This window comes from Ctenopharyngodon idella, chromosome 2 (genome assembly GCF_019924925.1).
Source record: "Ctenopharyngodon idella isolate HZGC_01 chromosome 2, HZGC01, whole genome shotgun sequence".
NCBI classification, from domain to species: Eukaryota; Metazoa; Chordata; class Actinopteri; order Cypriniformes; family Xenocyprididae; genus Ctenopharyngodon; species Ctenopharyngodon idella.
The window spans coordinates 26354479-26372590 of record NC_067221.1 but is presented as its reverse complement, the minus strand read 5'-3'; the positions used below and the strand labels follow the sequence as shown (position 1 = coordinate 26372590).

Genomic DNA, 18112 nt, shown 5'->3' with positions numbered 1-18112 from the left:
CCTAGGTGGTTGCTATGATGTTACTAGGTGGTTGGTAGTTGTCACAGATGGTTACTATGGTGTTTTTATAGAGTTCTTAGCATGTTCTTAGACACTTTAGCACTTCGCTAATCACTATTAGCATGTAGCTATTCACTGCTAGCATGTGTAGCATGTTGGAAGTCCAGTTTGCTAGCATGAGTCAAAAGAGCCAACCGCCATGTCTCTACGATGCTCTGATGCAGAGATATAGGTCTTGCTAAACGGTTGCTAGGGTACTCTGTTTGGTTGCTAGGGAGTGGCTTAGCAGCTGCCAATGATGATACACCAAAGGCTGCTTGCCAATATAACCCAACCGCCATGTCCCTATGATGCTCTGATGCAGAGATATAGGTCTTGCTAAACGGTTGCTAGGGTACTCTGTTTGGTTGCTAGGGAGTGGCTTGGCAGCTGCCAGTGATGATACTCCAAAGGCTGCTTGCCAGTATGAATGATATAAACCAACCCCCATGCCTCTATGATATTCAGATTTGAAGATATCCCTCTATGCTTTGGGTTGCTAGGGTGCTCTAAATGGTTGCTAGGGCATGGCTATGAAGTCTTGAAGGTGATTCGTGATTGGCCGTTTGCTGTCCCGAGTCAAATGAGCCCACCCTCATGTTCCTATGACACTTCTATCCAAAGGAATATCTTTGATCTTTTTGAATGGAAGTCTATGGAACCTGTTGCTATGGTGCTCTATATGGTTGCTAGGGCGTGGCTTCATAGCGTCACATTGATCCTGAGAGACTGATTGGTTGCCTGAGTGAAATGAGCCCACCCCCTTGTCTCTATGACACTGTGATCCAGAGTTATGTTCAATACAAAATCCCTATGTAATTTACCATAGTAGGAAAAACACACTGTTTCATGGGCACGGCTTCACCATAGTAAGTCAATGGGGCAACTTTGGGCAGCTCTTGCGCCCCAGGGGTACAACTTACACCCCATTTTGAGGTATGGTCTGACAGAGACTGTCAGCCTCTTCAAACGTTGTAACCCACATGTTTCTACGAAATTCTTGTTAGGAGCTATGACTCGTCAAAGTTCGTCGCAATGTTAAGTCAATGGGATTTTTCGGCTACTTTTTCGCCCGCCGGGCGAACATCGTACACCCGATCGCTTATAAAAGTCATAGCACACCTCTCCTCAATGAGCCGGTCGATTTGACACCTCATTCATGGGTCTAGGACAAAAACTGCGGGACAAGTTACGCGCCGAAGTTTTGTCCAGAAGAAGAAGAAGAAGAAGAATAATAATAAGTATGCAGGAGAACAATAATGATGCTTTGCCTTTGGCAAGCACCATTAACTAGAATGTACATTTCCTGAAGAAAATGTGAATGGTGCTTGCAGTGGCAAAACTCGGCACTCGGTTGCTAGGGTGTTTCTAGGCAATTGCTAAGGGGTTCTGGGTGGTTGCTAGGTGGTTGCTATGGTAACCTGGGTGGTTGCTAGGCGGTTGCTAGGCAGTTGGTAAGGTACTTGGGGCGGTTGCTAAGGTGTTGCTAGGCGGTTGCTAGGGTGTTCTGGGTGGTTGCTAGGCGGTTGCTATGGTAACCTGGGTGGTTGCTAGGCGGTTGCTAGGCAGTTGGTAAGGTACTTGGGGCAGTTGCTAAGGTGTTGCTAGACAGTTGCTAGGGTGTTATGAGTGGTTGCTAGGCAGTTGCTATGGTAACCTAGGTGGTTGCTATGATGTTACTAGGTGGTTGGTAGTTGTCACAGATGGTTACTATGGTGTTTTTATAGAGTTCTTAGCATGTTCTTAGACACTTTAGCACTTCGCTAATCACTATTAGCATGTAGCTATTCACTGCTAGCATGTGTAGCATGTTGGAAGTCCAGTTTGCTAGCATGAGTCAAAAGAGCCAACCGCCATGTCTCTACGATGCTCTGATGCAGAGATATAGGTCTTGCTAAACGGTTGCTAGGGTACTCTGTTTGGTTGCTAGGGAGTGGCTTAGCAGCTGCCAATGATGATACACCAAAGGCTGCTTGCCAATATAACCCAACCGCCATGTCCCTATGATGCTCTGATGCAGAGATATAGGTCTTGCTAAACGGTTGCTAGGGTACTCTGTTTGGTTGCTAGGGAGTGGCTTGGCAGCTGCCAGTGATGATACTCCAAAGGCTGCTTGCCAGTATGAATGATATAAACCAACCCCCATGCCTCTATGATATTCAGATTTGAAGATATCCCTCTATGCTTTGGGTTGCTAGGGTGCTCTAAATGGTTGCTAGGGCATGGCTATGAAGTCTTGAAGGTGATTCGTGATTGGCCGTTTGCTGTCCCGAGTCAAATGAGCCCACCCTCATGTTCCTATGACACTTCTATCCAAAGGAATATCTTTGATCTTTTTGAATGGAAGTCTATGGAACCTGTTGCTATGGTGCTCTATATGGTTGCTAGGGCGTGGCTTCATAGCGTCACAATGATCCTGAGAGACTGATTGGTTGCCTGAGTGAAATGAGCCCACCCCCTTGTCTCTATGACACTGTGATCCAGAGTTATGTTCAATACAAAATCCCTATGTAATTTACCATAGTAGGAAAAACACACTGTTTCATGGGCACGGCTTCACCATAGTAAGTCAATGGGGCAACTTTGGGCAGCTCTTGCGCCCCAGGGGTACAACTTACACCCCATTTTGAGGTATGGTCTGACAGAGACTGTCAGCCTCTTCAAACGTGGTAACCCACATGTTTCTACGAAATTCTTGTTAGGAGCTATGACTCGTCAAAGTTCGTCGCAATGTTAAGTCAATGGGATTTTTCGGCTACTTTTTCGCCCGCCGGGCGAACATCGTACACCCGATCGCTTATAAAAGTCATAGCACACCTCTCCTCAATGAGCCGGTCGATTTGACACCTCATTCATGGGTCTAGGACAAAAACTGCGGGACAAGTTACGCGCCGAAGTTTTGTCCAGAAGAAGAAGAAGAATAATAATAACTAGAATGTACATTTCCTGAAGAAAATGTGAATGGTGCTTGCAGTGGCAATACTCGGCACTCTTGATTAGCATGATGCTAACATAATTAGCATGTTGTTAGCATGTTTTTAGCAAGATGCTAACATGATTAGCATGTTGCTAGCATGATGCTAGCATTCTTGCCATGTTGCTAACATGTTTTTAGCAAGATGGTAACATGATTAACATGTTGCTAGCATGTTTTTAACAAGATGCTAACATTATTAGCATGTTGCTAGCATGATGGTAACACGATTAGCATGTTGCTAGGATGATGCTAACACAATTAGCATGTTGCTAGCATGATGCTAACACAATTAGCATGTTGCTTGCATGATGCTAACACAATTAGCATGTTGCTAACATGATGCTAACACAATTAGCATGTTGCTAGCATGATGCTAACACGATTAGCATGTTGCTAATGTGATTTTGGCAAGATGCTAACATGATTAGCATGTTTGCTAGCATGATGCTAACGTGATTAGCATGCTACTAGCATGATGCTAACTCAATTAGTATGCTACTAGCATGATGCTAACACATTTTTACTTGTTTGTGTCATGTATAAAACCTAAGCTAATTGCTATTAGCACGTAGCTATTCACTGCTAGCATGTGTAGCATGTTGCAAGTCCAGTTTGCTAGCATGAGTCAAAAAGAACCAACCGCCATGTCTCTACGATGTTCTGATGCAGAGATATAGGTCTTTCAAAACGGTTGCTAGGGTACTCTGTTTGGTTGCTAGGGAGTGGCTTGGCAGCTGCCAATGATGATACTCCAAAGGCTGCTTGCCAATATAAACCAACCCCCATGTCTCTACGATGTTCTGATACAGAGAAATAGGCCTTGCAAAATGGTTGCTAGGGTACTCTATTTGGTTGCTAGGGAGTGGCTTAGCAGCTGCCAGTGATGATACTCCAAAGCTGCTTGCTAGTATGAATGATATAAACCAACCACCATGCCTCTATGATATTCAGATTTGAAGATATCCCTCTATGCTTTGGGTTGCTAGGGTGCTCTAAATGGTTGCTAGGGCGTGGCTATGAAGTCTTGAAGGTGACTCGTGACTGGCCGTATGCTGCACCGAGTTAAATGAGCCCACCCTCATGTTTCTATGACACTTCCATCCAAAGATATTCCTTTGATCTTTTTCAATGGAAGTCTATGGAACTTGTTGCTATGGTGCTCTATATGGTTGCTAGGGCGTGGCTTGATAGCTTCACAATGATCCTGAGAGACTGATTGGTTGCCTGAGTAAAATGAGCCCACCCCCTTGTCTCTATGACACTGTGATCCAGAGTGATGTTCAATACAAAATCCCTATGTAATTTACCATAGTAGGAAAAACACACTGTTTCATGGGCACGGCTTCACCATAGTAAGTCTATGGGGCCACTTTGGGCAGCTCTTGCGCCCCAGGGGTACAACTTACACCCCATTTTGAGGTATGGTCTGACAGAGACTGTCAGCCTCTTCAAACGTGGTAACCCACATGTTTCTACGAAATTCTTGTTAGGAGCTATGACTCGTCAAAGTTCGTCGCAATGTTAAGTCAATGGGATTTTTCGGCTACTTTTTCGCCCGCCGGGCGAACATCGTACACCCGATCGCTTATAAAAGTCATAGCACACCTCTCCTCAATGAGCCGGTCGATTTGACACCTCATTCATGGGTCTAGGACAAAAACTGCGGGACAAGTTACGCGCCGAAGTTTTGTCCAGAAGAAGAAGAATAATAATAATAACTAGAATGTACATTTCCTGAAGAAAATGTGAATGGTGCTTGCAGTGGCAAAACTCGGCACTCGGTTGCTAGGGTGTTTCTAGGCAATTGCTAAGGGGTTCTGGGTGGTTGCTAGGTGGTTGCTATGGTAACCTGGGTGGTTGCTAGGCGGTTGCTAGGCAGTTGGTAAGGTACTTGGGGCGGTTGCTAAGGTGTTGCTAGGCGGTTGCTAGGGTGTTCTGGGTGGTTGCTAGGCGGTTGCTATGGTAACCTGGGTGGTTGCTAGGCGGTTGCTAGGCAGTTGGTAAGGTACTTGGGGCAGTTGCTAAGGTGTTGCTAGACAGTTGCTAGGGTGTTATGAGTGGTTGCTAGGCAGTTGCTATGGTAACCTAGGTGGTTGCTATGATGTTACTAGGTGGTTGGTAGTTGTCACAGATGGTTACTATGGTGTTTTTATAGAGTTCTTAGCATGTTCTTAGACACTTTAGCACTTCGCTAATCACTATTAGCATGTAGCTATTCACTGCTAGCATGTGTAGCATGTTGGAAGTCCAGTTTGCTAGCATGAGTCAAAAGAGCCAACCGCCATGTCTCTACGATGCTCTGATGCAGAGATATAGGTCTTGCTAAACGGTTGCTAGGGTACTCTGTTTGGTTGCTAGGGAGTGGCTTAGCAGCTGCCAATGATGATACACCAAAGGCTGCTTGCCAATATAACCCAACCGCCATGTCCCTATGATGCTCTGATGCAGAGATATAGGTCTTGCTAAACGGTTGCTAGGGTACTCTGTTTGGTTGCTAGGGAGTGGCTTGGCAGCTGCCAGTGATGATACTCCAAAGGCTGCTTGCCAGTATGAATGATATAAACCAACCCCCATGCCTCTATGATATTCAGATTTGAAGATATCCCTCTATGCTTTGGGTTGCTAGGGTGCTCTAAATGGTTGCTAGGGCATGGCTATGAAGTCTTGAAGGTGATTCGTGATTGGCCGTTTGCTGTCCCGAGTCAAATGAGCCCACCCTCATGTTCCTATGACACTTCTATCCAAAGGAATATCTTTGATCTTTTTGAATGGAAGTCTATGGAACCTGTTGCTATGGTGCTCTATATGGTTGCTAGGGCGTGGCTTCATAGCGTCACATTGATCCTGAGAGACTGATTGGTTGCCTGAGTGAAATGAGCCCACCCCCTTGTCTCTATGACACTGTGATCCAGAGTTATGTTCAATACAAAATCCCTATGTAATTTACCATAGTAGGAAAAACACACTGTTTCATGGGCACGGCTTCACCATAGTAAGTCAATGGGGCAACTTTGGGCAGCTCTTGCGCCCCAGGGGTACAACTTACACCCCATTTTGAGGTATGGTCTGACAGAGACTGTCAGCCTCTTCAAACGTTGTAACCCACATGTTTCTACGAAATTCTTGTTAGGAGCTATGACTCGTCAAAGTTCGTCGCAATGTTAAGTCAATGGGATTTTTCGGCTACTTTTTCGCCCGCCGGGCGAACATCGTACACCCGATCGCTTATAAAAGTCATAGCACACCTCTCCTCAATGAGCCGGTCGATTTGACACCTCATTCATGGGTCTAGGACAAAAACTGCGGGACAAGTTACGCGCCGAAGTTTTGTCCAGAAGAAGAAGAAGAATAATAATAATAATAAGTATGCAGGAGAACAATAATGATGCTTTGCCTTTGGCAAGCACCATTAATAAGTATGCAGGAGAACAATAATGATGCTTTGCCAGAGGCAAGCACCATTAATAATAAGTATGCAGGAGAACAATAATGATGCTTTGCCTTTGGCAAGCACCATTAACTAGAATGTACATTTCCTGAAGAAAATGTGAATGGTGCTTGCAATGGCAAAACTCAGCACTCGGTTGCTAGCGTGTTTCTAGGCAATTGCTAAGGTGTTCTGGGTGGTTGCTAGGCGGTTACTATGGTAACCTGGGTGGTTGCTAGGGTGTTGCTAGGCAGTTGCTAAGGTACTTGGGGTGGTTGCTAAGGTGTTGCTAGGCGGTTGCTAAGGTACTTGGGGTGGTTGCTAAGGTGTTGCTAGGCGGTTGCTAGGGTGTTCTGGGTGGTTGCTAGGCGGTTGCTATGGTAACCTGGGTGGTTGCTAGGCGGTTGCTAGGCAGTTGCTAAGGTACTTGGGGTGGTTGCTAAGGTGTTGCTAGGCGGTTGCTAGGGTGTTCTGGGTGGTTGCTAGGCAGTTGCTATGGTAACCTGGGTGGTTGCTAGGCGGTTGCTAGGCAGTTGCTAAGGTACTTGGGGTGGTTGCTAAGGTGTTGCTAGGCGGTTGCTAGGGTGTTCTGGGTGGTTGCTAGGCGGTTGCTATGGTAACCTGGGTGGTTGCTAGGCGGTTGTTAGGCAGTTGGTAAGGTACTTGGGGCAGTTGCTACGGTGTTGCTAGGTGGTTGCTAGGGTGTTATGGGTGGTTGCTAGGCAGTTGCTATGGTAACCTGGGTGGTTGCTATGATGTTACTAGGTGGTTGGTAGTTGTCACAGATGGTTACTATGGTGTTTTTATAGAGTTCTTAGCATGTTCTTAGCCCACTTTAGCACTTAGCTAATCACCATTAGCATGTAGCTATTCACTGCTAGAATGTGTAGCAGGTTGGAAGTCCAGTTTGCTAGCATGAGTCGAAAGAGCCAACCGCCATGTCTCTACGATGCTCTGATGCAGAGATATAGGTCTTGCTAAACGGTTGCTAGGGTACTCTGTTTGGTTGCTAGGGAGTGGCTTAGCAGCTGCCAATGATGATACACCAAAGGCTGCTTGCCAATATAAGCCAACCGCCATGTCTCTACGATGTTCTGATGCAGAGATATAGGTCTTGAAAAACGGTTGCTAGGGTACTCTGTTTGGTTGCTAGGGAGTGGCTTGGCAGCTGCCAATGATGATACTCCAAAGGCTGCTTGCCAGTATGAATGATATAAATCAACCCCCATGCCTCTATGATATTGAGATTTAAAGATATCGCTCTATGCTGTGGGTTGCTAGGGTGCTCCAAATGGTTGCTAGGGCGTGGCTATGAAGTCTTTAAGGTGATTCGTGATTGGCCGTTTGCTCTCCCGAGTCAAATGAGCCCACCCTCATGTTCCTATGACACTTCTATCCAAAGGACTATCTTTGACCTTTTTGAATGGAAGTCTATGGAACCTGTTGCTAGGGTGCTCTATATGGTTGCTAGGGCGTGGCTTCATAGCGTCACATTGATCCTGAGAGACTGATTGGTTGCCTGAGTGAAATGAGCCCGCCCCCTTGTCTCTATGACACTGTGATCAATAGTGAGAGATGTGAGTGAGTGAGAGAAAGGGTTCTAAGGCCCTGCGTGTGTGTGCGTGTGTGAGAAAGTGACAGTTGAGATTCAAATTTCTGAACATTCCGCCATTGAAAGTCAATGGGACTTTTTTGGCCGCTTTTTCGCCCCCTGTGCGAACATCGTTGGGCCGATCGCTTATAAAAGTCATAGCACACCTCTCCTCAATGAGCCGGTCGATTTGACACCTCATTCATGGGTCTAGGACAAAAACTGCGGGACAAGTTACGCGCCGAAGTTTTTGTCCAGAAGAAGAATAATAATAATAATAATAATAATAATAAGTATGCAGGAGAACAATAATGATGCTTTGCCAGAGGCAAGCACCATTAATAATAATAATAAGTATGCAGGAGAACAATAATGATGCTTTGCCTTTGGCAAGCACCATTAATAATAATAATAATAATAATAATAAGTATGCAGGAGAACAATAATGATGCTTTGCCAGAGGCAAGCACCATTAATAATAATAAGTATGCAGGAGAACAATAATGATGCTTTGCCTTTGGCAAGCACCATTAATAAGTATGCAGGAGAACAATAATGATGCTTTGCCAGAGGCAAGCACCATTAATAATAATAAGTATGCAGGAGAACAATAATGATGCTTTGCCAGAGGCAAGCACCATTAATAATAATAATAATAATAATAATAATAAGTATGCAGGAGAACAATAATGATGCTTTGCCTTTGGCAAGCACCATTAATAAGTATGCAGGAGAACAATAATGATGCTTTGCCTTTGGCAAGCACCATTAATAAGTATGCAGGAGAACAATAATGATGCTTTGCCTTTGGCAAGCACCATTAATAATAATAATAATAAGTATGCAGGAGAACAATAATGATGCTTTGCCTTTGGCAAGCACCATTAATAATAAGTATGCAGGAGAACAATAATGATGCTTTGCCAGAGGCAAGCACCATTAATAACTAGAATGTACATTTCCTGAAGAAAATGTGAATGGTGCTTGCAGTGGCAAAACTCGGCACTCGGTTGCTAGGGTGCTGTAATTGGTTTCTAGGGCGTGGCTATGAAGTTGCTGTGTCACTACCTATTGGCTGGCCGAGTCAAAAGAGCCCAGCCCCAAGTCTCTAGCATTATGCTAGCATGATTACCATGTTGCTAACATGTTTTTAGCAAGATGTTAACATGATTAACATGTTGCTACCATGTTTTAACAAGATGCTAACATTATTAGCATGTTGCTAGCATGATGGTAACACGATTAGCATGTTGCTAGCATGATGCTAACACGATTAGCATGTTGCTAGCATGATGCTAACACGATTAGCATGTTGCTAGCATGATGCTAACACAATTAGCATGTTGCTAGCATGATGCTAACACAATTAGCATGTTGCTAACGTGATTTTGGCAAGATGCTAACATGATTAGCATGCTACTAGCATGATGCTAACACAATTAATATGCTACTAGCATGATGCTAACACATTTTTACTTGTTTGTGTCATGTATAAACCCTAAGCTAATTGCTATTAGCATGTAGCTATTCACTGCTAGCATGTGTAGCATGTTGCAAGTCCAGTTTGCTAGCATGAGTAAAAAAGAAACAACCGCCATGTCTCCACGATGTTCTGATGCAGAGATATAGGTCTTTCAAAACGGTTGCTAGGGTACTCTGTTTGGTTGCTAGGGAGTGGCTTGGCAGCTGCCAATGATGATACTCCAAAGGCTGCTTGCTAGTATGAATGATATAAACCAACCACCATGCCTCTATGATATTCAGATTTGAAGATATCCCTCTATGCTTTGGGTTGCTAGGGTGCTCTAAATGGTTGCTAGGGCGTGGCTATGAAGTCTTGAAGGTGATTCGTGACTGGCCGTATGCTGCCCCGAGTTAAATGAGCCCACCCTCATGTTTCTATGACACTTCCATCCAAAGATATTTCTTTGATCTTTTTCAATGGAAGTCTATGGAACTTGTTGCTATGGTGCTCTATATGGTTGCTAGGGCGTGGCTTGATAGCTTCACAATGATCCTGAGAGACTGATTGGTTGCCTCAGTAAAATGAGCCCACCCCCTTGTCTCTATGACACTGTGATCCAGAGTTATGTTCAATACAAAATCCCTATGTAATTTACCATAGTAGGAAAAACACACTGTTTCATGGGCACGGCTTCACCATAGTAAGTCTATGGGGCCACTTTGGGCAGCTCTTGCGCCCCAGGGGTACAACTTACACCCCATTTTGAGGTATGGTCTGACAGAGACTGTCAGCCTCTTCAAACGTGGTAACCCACATGTTTCTATGAAATTCTCGTCAGGAGCTATGACTCGTCAAAGTTCGTCGCAATGTTAAGTCAATGGGATTTTTCGGCTACTTTTTTGCCCGCCGGACGAACATCGTACACCCGATCACTTATAAAAGTCATAGCACACCTCTCCTCAATGAGCCGGTCGATTTGACACCTCATTCATGGGTCTATGACAAAAGCTGCGGGAGGAGTAGCGTGCAGAAATTTGAGTGAAAGAAGAAGAAAAAGAAGAATAAGTATGCAGGAGAACAATAATGATGCTTTGCCTTTGGCAAGCACCATTAATAAGTATGCAGGAGAACAATAATGATGCTTTGCCTTTGGCAAGCACCATTAATAATAATAAGTATGCAGGAGAACAATAATGATGCTTTGCCAGAGGCAAGCACCATTAATAATAAGTATGCAGGAGAACAATAATGATGCTTTGCCTTTGGCAAGCACCATTAATAATAATAAGTATGCAGGAGAACAATAATGATGCTTTGCCTTTGGCAAGCACCATTAATAAGTATGCAGGAGAACAATAATGATGCTTTGCCAGAGGCAAGCACCATTAAATGAAGTTTTATTTAACAAAATTCGGGAGGCGCACGTTCAGGTAATCAACCAATCAGTGCAAGAGGAAGCCGGTATATAAAGCCGTCTCTCACCTCTATCCCGCGACAAGTTTCACAGCATCCCTCCACCACCCCATCACCTCACTCTTGGCTGGTTTCTATCCCAGTTAAGGAGGGGGAGTACTCTGGGTTCGGGCCAAATTCCGAGCTCGGAGCCCTCCCCCGGACAGCACGCCAAATACGCATAAATTACTATACGAATTACTTTATTTTGATTTCATGTACGTGTAAACTCGTGAATAATAATAAGTATGCAGGAGAACAATAATGATGCTTTGCCTTTGGCAAGCACCATTAATAATAATAATAATAAGTATGCAGGAGAACAATAATGATGCTTTGCCTTTGGCAAGCACCATTAATAATAATAAGTATGCAGGAGAACAATAATGATGCTTTGCCAGAGGCAAGCACCATTAATAAGTATGCAGGAGAACAATAATGATGCTTTGCCAGAGGCAAGCACCATTAATAAGTATGCAGGAGAACAATAATGATGCTTTGCCAGAGGCAATAATGATGCTTTGCCACCATTAATTAAAGCTGCAAGCAGCGATGACGGGCCCTCGCACCCGGGCTCACCGCCACCTGTTGGCCTCAGTAAAACAGTGAACAGTGGGCGACATGCATGTAAGCGAGTAAATACAGGAGAATTATGGTAAAGTGATTTCAAATTGCCAGACTTCCTGCTGCCAGTAGGTGGAGCTTTGAGCGTAACTGAATATTGCCATGTTGATGTCTTCAGGCCAGGACTATTATCGAACAGGTGAAGTTTGGAGCAGATCGGACATTGTATGCCTGAGTTACAACAACTTCCTGTTTCGTGTTGTTAATCGCAAACATTAGCACTCAGCCAAGTGTTGCATGACTTAACGTGTTTCTAGTATGTTTGGAACTTCTTGGCATATTAAAATGTGTTTCAGGGAGTGAATTACAGTGTAAAGCATGCCATTTCCTGTTGCCAGCAGGTGGCGCTATGACTAACTGAATATTGGCATATAGATGTCTTTAGGCCAGGACTCTTATCACACATGTGAAGTTTGGGGCAGATCAGACACTGTATGCTTGAGTTACAATAACTTCCTGTTTCATGACGATAATAACATGCTTTAGCAGTCAGCTAGATGTTGCTAGTATGATTTAGAATGTTTCTAGCATGTTTAGTAGTCAATTGCATATTTTAGTATGTTGCTAATAGTGCATCATATTGTTAAAAACGTCACTTCCAGTTGCCAGTAGGTGGGGCTATAACTATAACCGAATATTGTCATTTAGATGTCTTCAGGGAAGGACTCTTATCAAATGTGTGAAGTTTGGGGTAGATTGGACATTGCATGCCTGAGTTAAAGCAACTTCCTCTTTCACTGTATTAATAGCATGCTTTAGCACTTAGCTAAGTGTTTTGCTAACATTTTTTCTAGCATGTTGCTAGCCTGTTCAGAACTTGCTGGCACATTTTAATATGCTGTCAGGAGACCATAACAGTGTTAAACATGTCACTTCCTGTTGACAGCAGGTGGCGCTATGACTATAACTGAATATGGGCATGGACATGTGGTCAGTACAGGACTTTTATCAAGTGTGTGAAGTTTGGGGCAGATCGGACATTGTTTGCCTTTGTTACAGCAACTTCCTGTTTCATGGCGAAACATCAAATTTTGTCAGGCCACCAGACCCACGCCCTTTTACGAAAACTCAAGATCTTCGCAATTTAGTGTCGCACAAGCCTTATGATTACACAAACCAAATTTGAAGATGATCGGATTAAAACTGTAGGAGGAGTTTGTTAAAGTACAAGGCCTGAAAATGGCAAAAACTGCAAAAAAAAAAAAAAAAAAAAAATCACACAGGAAATTCAAAATAGCTGACTTCCTGTTGTGTTTAGGACTTAGCTCCAAGAGACTTTTTTGTAGGTAATGGGACGGTACACGTACATACCAAATTTTGTACATGTACATCGAATGTAGCCCGAGGCGCACACCGTTGAATTTTTATAGGTGGCGCTATCGAGCCATTTTGCCCCACCCATTTCTGAAACCTATATCAGATGTCAATTTTCGCCAGTCCTGACGCGTGTGCAAAGTTTCGTGAGTTTTTGAGCATGTTTAGGCCCTCAAAAATGCGATAATGTTTGGAAAAGAATAATAATAATAATAAATATAGCTGCAAGCAGCGATGACGGGCCAAAGCCCGGAGGCACCGCCACCCCGGTGGCTACAGGGCAACTGTGCACGGCGGGCAATGGGCATTTAAAACAGTTAAACATAAAAGGACTATGTCAAATTCAAACCACATTTACTGCAGCAGCTGATGCTCCTATGATCACAAACCACAATAGCCACATCCATGAGATCGTTTAAATTGAGATGACTTTCATGTCATAGAATGTCATAAGTCAATTTAAAATGAGTGCAGAATATCATCCTAATCTGACATGTCTGTGTTTTTTCTCAGACAACCCCTATAAAAATTCTAGAGCAAATTACATACTGTTATTTGTGCAAACTCCACAGTGCTCTGAGAAATCTAATCCAGCCTTAATGCGAATATCTGTGATTGCTGATGTTGTATAATCCTAACACTTCTCTTCATGTGTTTTTTGACCTCCCTGAGCTGTTGTTTGTGCACCAATCTTATGCACCAAAAGCATGCTTTCATTTAATTTTAATATGTGTGGTATAAGAGGAAAAATAAAATGAAAAAATTAATAAATAGAGCCAAATCACAGAACCTGCAAAGACAATTTTAATGTCAGTCTCAGGTAATAGTAAGGTACATGTCTAGATTTTTCTGCTCACTTATGCAAGTTTATTTTAAACAGCCACTTTTATAATCATGTTAAATTTACTGAAACAGGGTTTTTTTAAAAAATTTAATTACATCAATAAATAGTTCATTTAAAAATTCTAACTGTAATTGTAAAAAATAATAATTGTAACTCAAACAACATTTAGAAAACTAGTCCTGTCCGAATAGTGATATAGTGTTATGGTTCAGTTTCAAATGAGTGTGAAGTTCTCATTTGCAGTTCAAAATTTTTATAAGTTCATCAATAAATAAGTAACCAGTAAAAGGGTTAAAGACCACAAATCAAGATTGTAATACACACACAAACAGGGAGGGGAGAGCGAGATATATATATACACAGGCAGTGACACAGACAGAGACCCACACACAGAAACACCCCCACAACAGACACACCCCACCCCCACAACACACACACCCACACCACCCACACACACACACACACACACACACACACACACCCAAGTGAACCTGAGGTAGTATGGGGGAGGAGAGAGAGAGAGAGAGAGAGAGAGAGAGACAGAGAGAGAGACAGAGACAGAGACAGACTGAGAAGATCATTTTAAACAAAAAAACAAACAAACATCTAAATTGTGACAAAGTAGTCTTTGATAAATGTTTAAATATACCTGCACAAACAGTATAAAATAAAAACTAAATCATCCTTCTGTCTATATAAACTATTGATCTAGTGCTTGATTTATCCAACCCTGTTTAAAAACAGGTATATGCTGCCCTCTAGTTGTTACTCTATGTATGATATTTATCCATATTTCAATCAAATATAATTAATCTGTCTATTTTTATTATACACATGCTTTTTAAATTGAAAAAAATAATTAAAATGTGTTTATTTCAAATATTTGTATTATTCTATATATATAAATTAATTGTGTAAAGTGTTTTTTTATAGAAGTCAAGTCAAGTCACCTTTATTTATATAGCGCTTTTTACAATGCAGTTTGTGTCAAAGCAGCTTTACAGTGATAAATGGTATATCATTTTGGCTGCACAGCAGCTCTTAAACAAAATGCTGTCAATATATGCAGATGCAAAGCACTGTTGAATATCGAATGTCAAATGTCAAGTGTCCCCAACTAAGCAAGCCAAAGGCGACAGCGGCAAGGAACCCAAACTCCAACAGGTGACATCAGGTGGCAAACAGGTGGCAAATAGGTGTTAAAATGGAGAAAAAAAACCTTGGGAGAAACCAGGCTTAGTCGGGGGGCCAGTTCTCCTCTGGCAAACAGTGCTTTGTTACGATTCAGGTAGCTATCATAAACCCGATAGGATCGCAACATTCAAAGTATTTATTCCAGTTCAATCCAGTTCAGTCCATCGTATTCATCACGCTGGTATGGACGGTTTGTTGAGGAGCTGTGCCACTGGCTGTCATGTCGATGAGGCCTTCACAATGGATGATCTAGTTGACTCAATCTCTGCTGACACTTCAGGGGTGCGTTGTGGTCGTGTCAGGGCGTAGGTCCTCAATCTCACTTGGATACGGCCTGGATCCGGTTGACTCGGGATAAACAGAAAGACTAATATTAGCGTAGATGCCATTCTTCTTCTGATGTAATGAGTACATCTGGTGTTATAGGAAGTGTTCCCGGTTCCGACTGACCTAATTTATGCAGCCTAATAATCCTTTAATGGATTTGAAAAAATAAATTGATAATGTGTTATGTGTATGCCAAGTTATAGAGATGCGTTTTTAGTCTAGATTTAAACTGACAGAGTGTGTCTGCTTCCCGAACAATGCTAGGAAGAATGTTCCAGAGTTTAGGTGCCAAATAGGAGAAGGATCTACCGCCTGCTATTGATTTTGATATTCTAGGTATTATCAGCTGGCCTGAATTCTGCGATCGCAATAGACGTGAAGGATTATAATGCATTAAGAGCTCGCTCAGGTATTGGGGAGCTAAACCATTTAGTGCTTTGAAAGTAATTAGCAAGATTTTAAAATCTATACGATGTTTAACAGGAAGCCAATGCAGTGTTGACAGAACTGGGCTAATATGGTCATACTTCCTAGTTCTAGTAAGAACTCTAGCTGCTGCATTTTGTACGAGCTGTAGTTTGTTTAACAGGCTAGCGGAACAACCACCTAGTAGAGCGTTACAGTAATCTAGCCTTGAGGTCATGAACGCATGAACTAACTGTTCTGCATTTGAGCATATGTCGTAGTTTAGATATATTTTTAAGATGGAAGAATGCGGGTTTACAGATGCTAGAAACATGGCCTTCAAATGAAAGATTGGTATCAAAGAGCACACCCAGGTTCCTAACTGACGACGAAAACTTAACAGAGCAGCCATCAAGTGTTAGACAGTATTCTAGGTTATTACGTGAAGAAGTTTTTGGTCCAAAAATTAGAATCTCTGTTTTTTCTGAATTTAGTAGTAAGAAATTACTGGTCATCCAATTTTTTATATCAGCTATGCATTCCGTTAATTTTGTGAAGTGGTAAGTTTCGTCAGGGCGCAAAGAAATATAGAGCTGAGTATCATCAGCGTAACAGTGAAAACTAACGCCATGCTTCCTAATGATATCTCCCAAGGGTAGCATGTACAGAGTGAACAGCAACGGTCCTAGTACTGAGCCTTGCGGTACTCCATATTGAACTTGTGATCGATATGGCATCTCTTCGTTTACTACTACAAACTGATAACGGTCAGATAAGTATGATTTAAACCATGACAGTGCAATTCCACTAATGCCAACATAATTTTCGAGTCTATTTAAAAGAATATTGTGATCAATAGTGTCAAATGCAGCACTAAGATCCAGTAACACTAATAGAGAGATACAACCACGATCTGATGATAAGAGCAAATCATTAGTAACTCTAATGAGAGCAGTCTCAGTACTATGGTACGGTCTAAATCCTGACTGGAAATCCTCACAGATACTATTTCTTTCTAAAAAGGAACATAGTTGTGATGATACTGCCTTTTCTAGTATTTTTGACAGAAAAGTGAGATTTGAGATCGGCCTGTAATTGACTAATTCTCTAGGATCAAGTTGTGGTTTTTTAATAAGAGGTTTAATAATAGCCAACTTAAAAGTTTTCGGTACGTATCCTAGTGATAAAGATGAATTAACGATATTAAGAAGAGGATCTATGACCTCTGGAAGCATCTCTTTCAATAGCTTAGTCGGTATAGGGTCTAGCATACATGTTGTTGATTTTGATGATTTAACAAGTTTAGACAATTCTTCCTCTCCTAAAGCAGTAAATGAATTTTTCCTCAGGGACACTACAATGCACTGTCTGACGCGATACTGTAGTAGATGGTTGCATGGTTATAATTTTCTCTCTAATATTGTCAATCTTGCAAGTAAAGAAGTTCATAAAGTCATTACTGCTGTGCTCTTTGGAAACATCAGAAGTTGAAGCTTTATTTCTTGTTAATTTAGCCACTGTATCAAATAAATACCTAGGGTTGTGCTTATTTTCTTCTAAAAGTTTTGAAAAATAGGCAGATCTAGCAGTTTTTAAGGCCTTTCTGTACTCAATCATTCTCTCTCTCCACGAAATGCGAAAAACTTCTAGTTTTGTTTTCTTCCAGCTGCGCTCCATTTTTCTGGCTGCTACCTTTAGGGCCTGAGTGTGCTCATTGTACCACGGCACTGGATTAATTTCCTTAATCTTTTTTAAACGCAAAGGAGCAACTGAGTCTAATGTGCTGGAAAAGACAGAGGCAATAGTTTCTGTTGCAACATCGAGGTCTTCTAAGCTATCTGGTATGCTAAGGCGATGAAACTGATCAGGAAGATTATTTATAAAGCGATCTTTAGTGGTAGAAGTGATGGTTCTACCATATTTATGGCAGGGAGGCAGTTTAGCAGCCTTGACTAAATGTAGTATACACAAGACTAGATAATGATCTGAGATGTCATCGCTCTGCTGCAGAATTTCAACGGCATCAATATCGATTCCATGTGACAATATTAGATCTAAAGTATGATTACGACAATGAGTGGGTCCTGACACGTGTTGTCTAACTCCAATAGAATTTAGAATGTCTGTAAATGCCAATTCTAATGCATCCTTTTCATTATCTACATGGATATTAAAATCACCAACAACAAGGACTTTATCTGCAGCTAGTACTAACTCCGATAGAAAATCAGCAAATTCTTTGATAAAATCTGTACTGTGTCGTGGTGGCCTGTATACAGTAGCCAGCACAAATGTCAGCTTACATAATGTTGCATAAAGTACCATCACTTCGAAGGAATTATATTTGAAAGATTTTTGACTAATACTGTAAATATTACAATAAATTACAGCAACACCTCCCCCTTTGCCTTTCTGATGAGGATTGTGTCGAAAACATGAGTAATTCCGTTTTC

General features: G+C 42.1%; 1 long non-coding RNA gene across 1 annotated transcript; it reads left to right on the top strand.

The window, feature by feature from the left end:
* The first annotated feature begins 2481 nt into the window (after positions 1–2481).
* On the top strand, positions 2482–8306 carry LOC127503765 (uncharacterized). The gene is made up of 2 exons (XR_007927196.1): positions 2482–5021; positions 7103–8306. It is a non-coding gene; the product is annotated as an uncharacterized LOC127503765 (long non-coding RNA).
* Positions 8307–18112: the final 9806 nt, after the last annotated feature.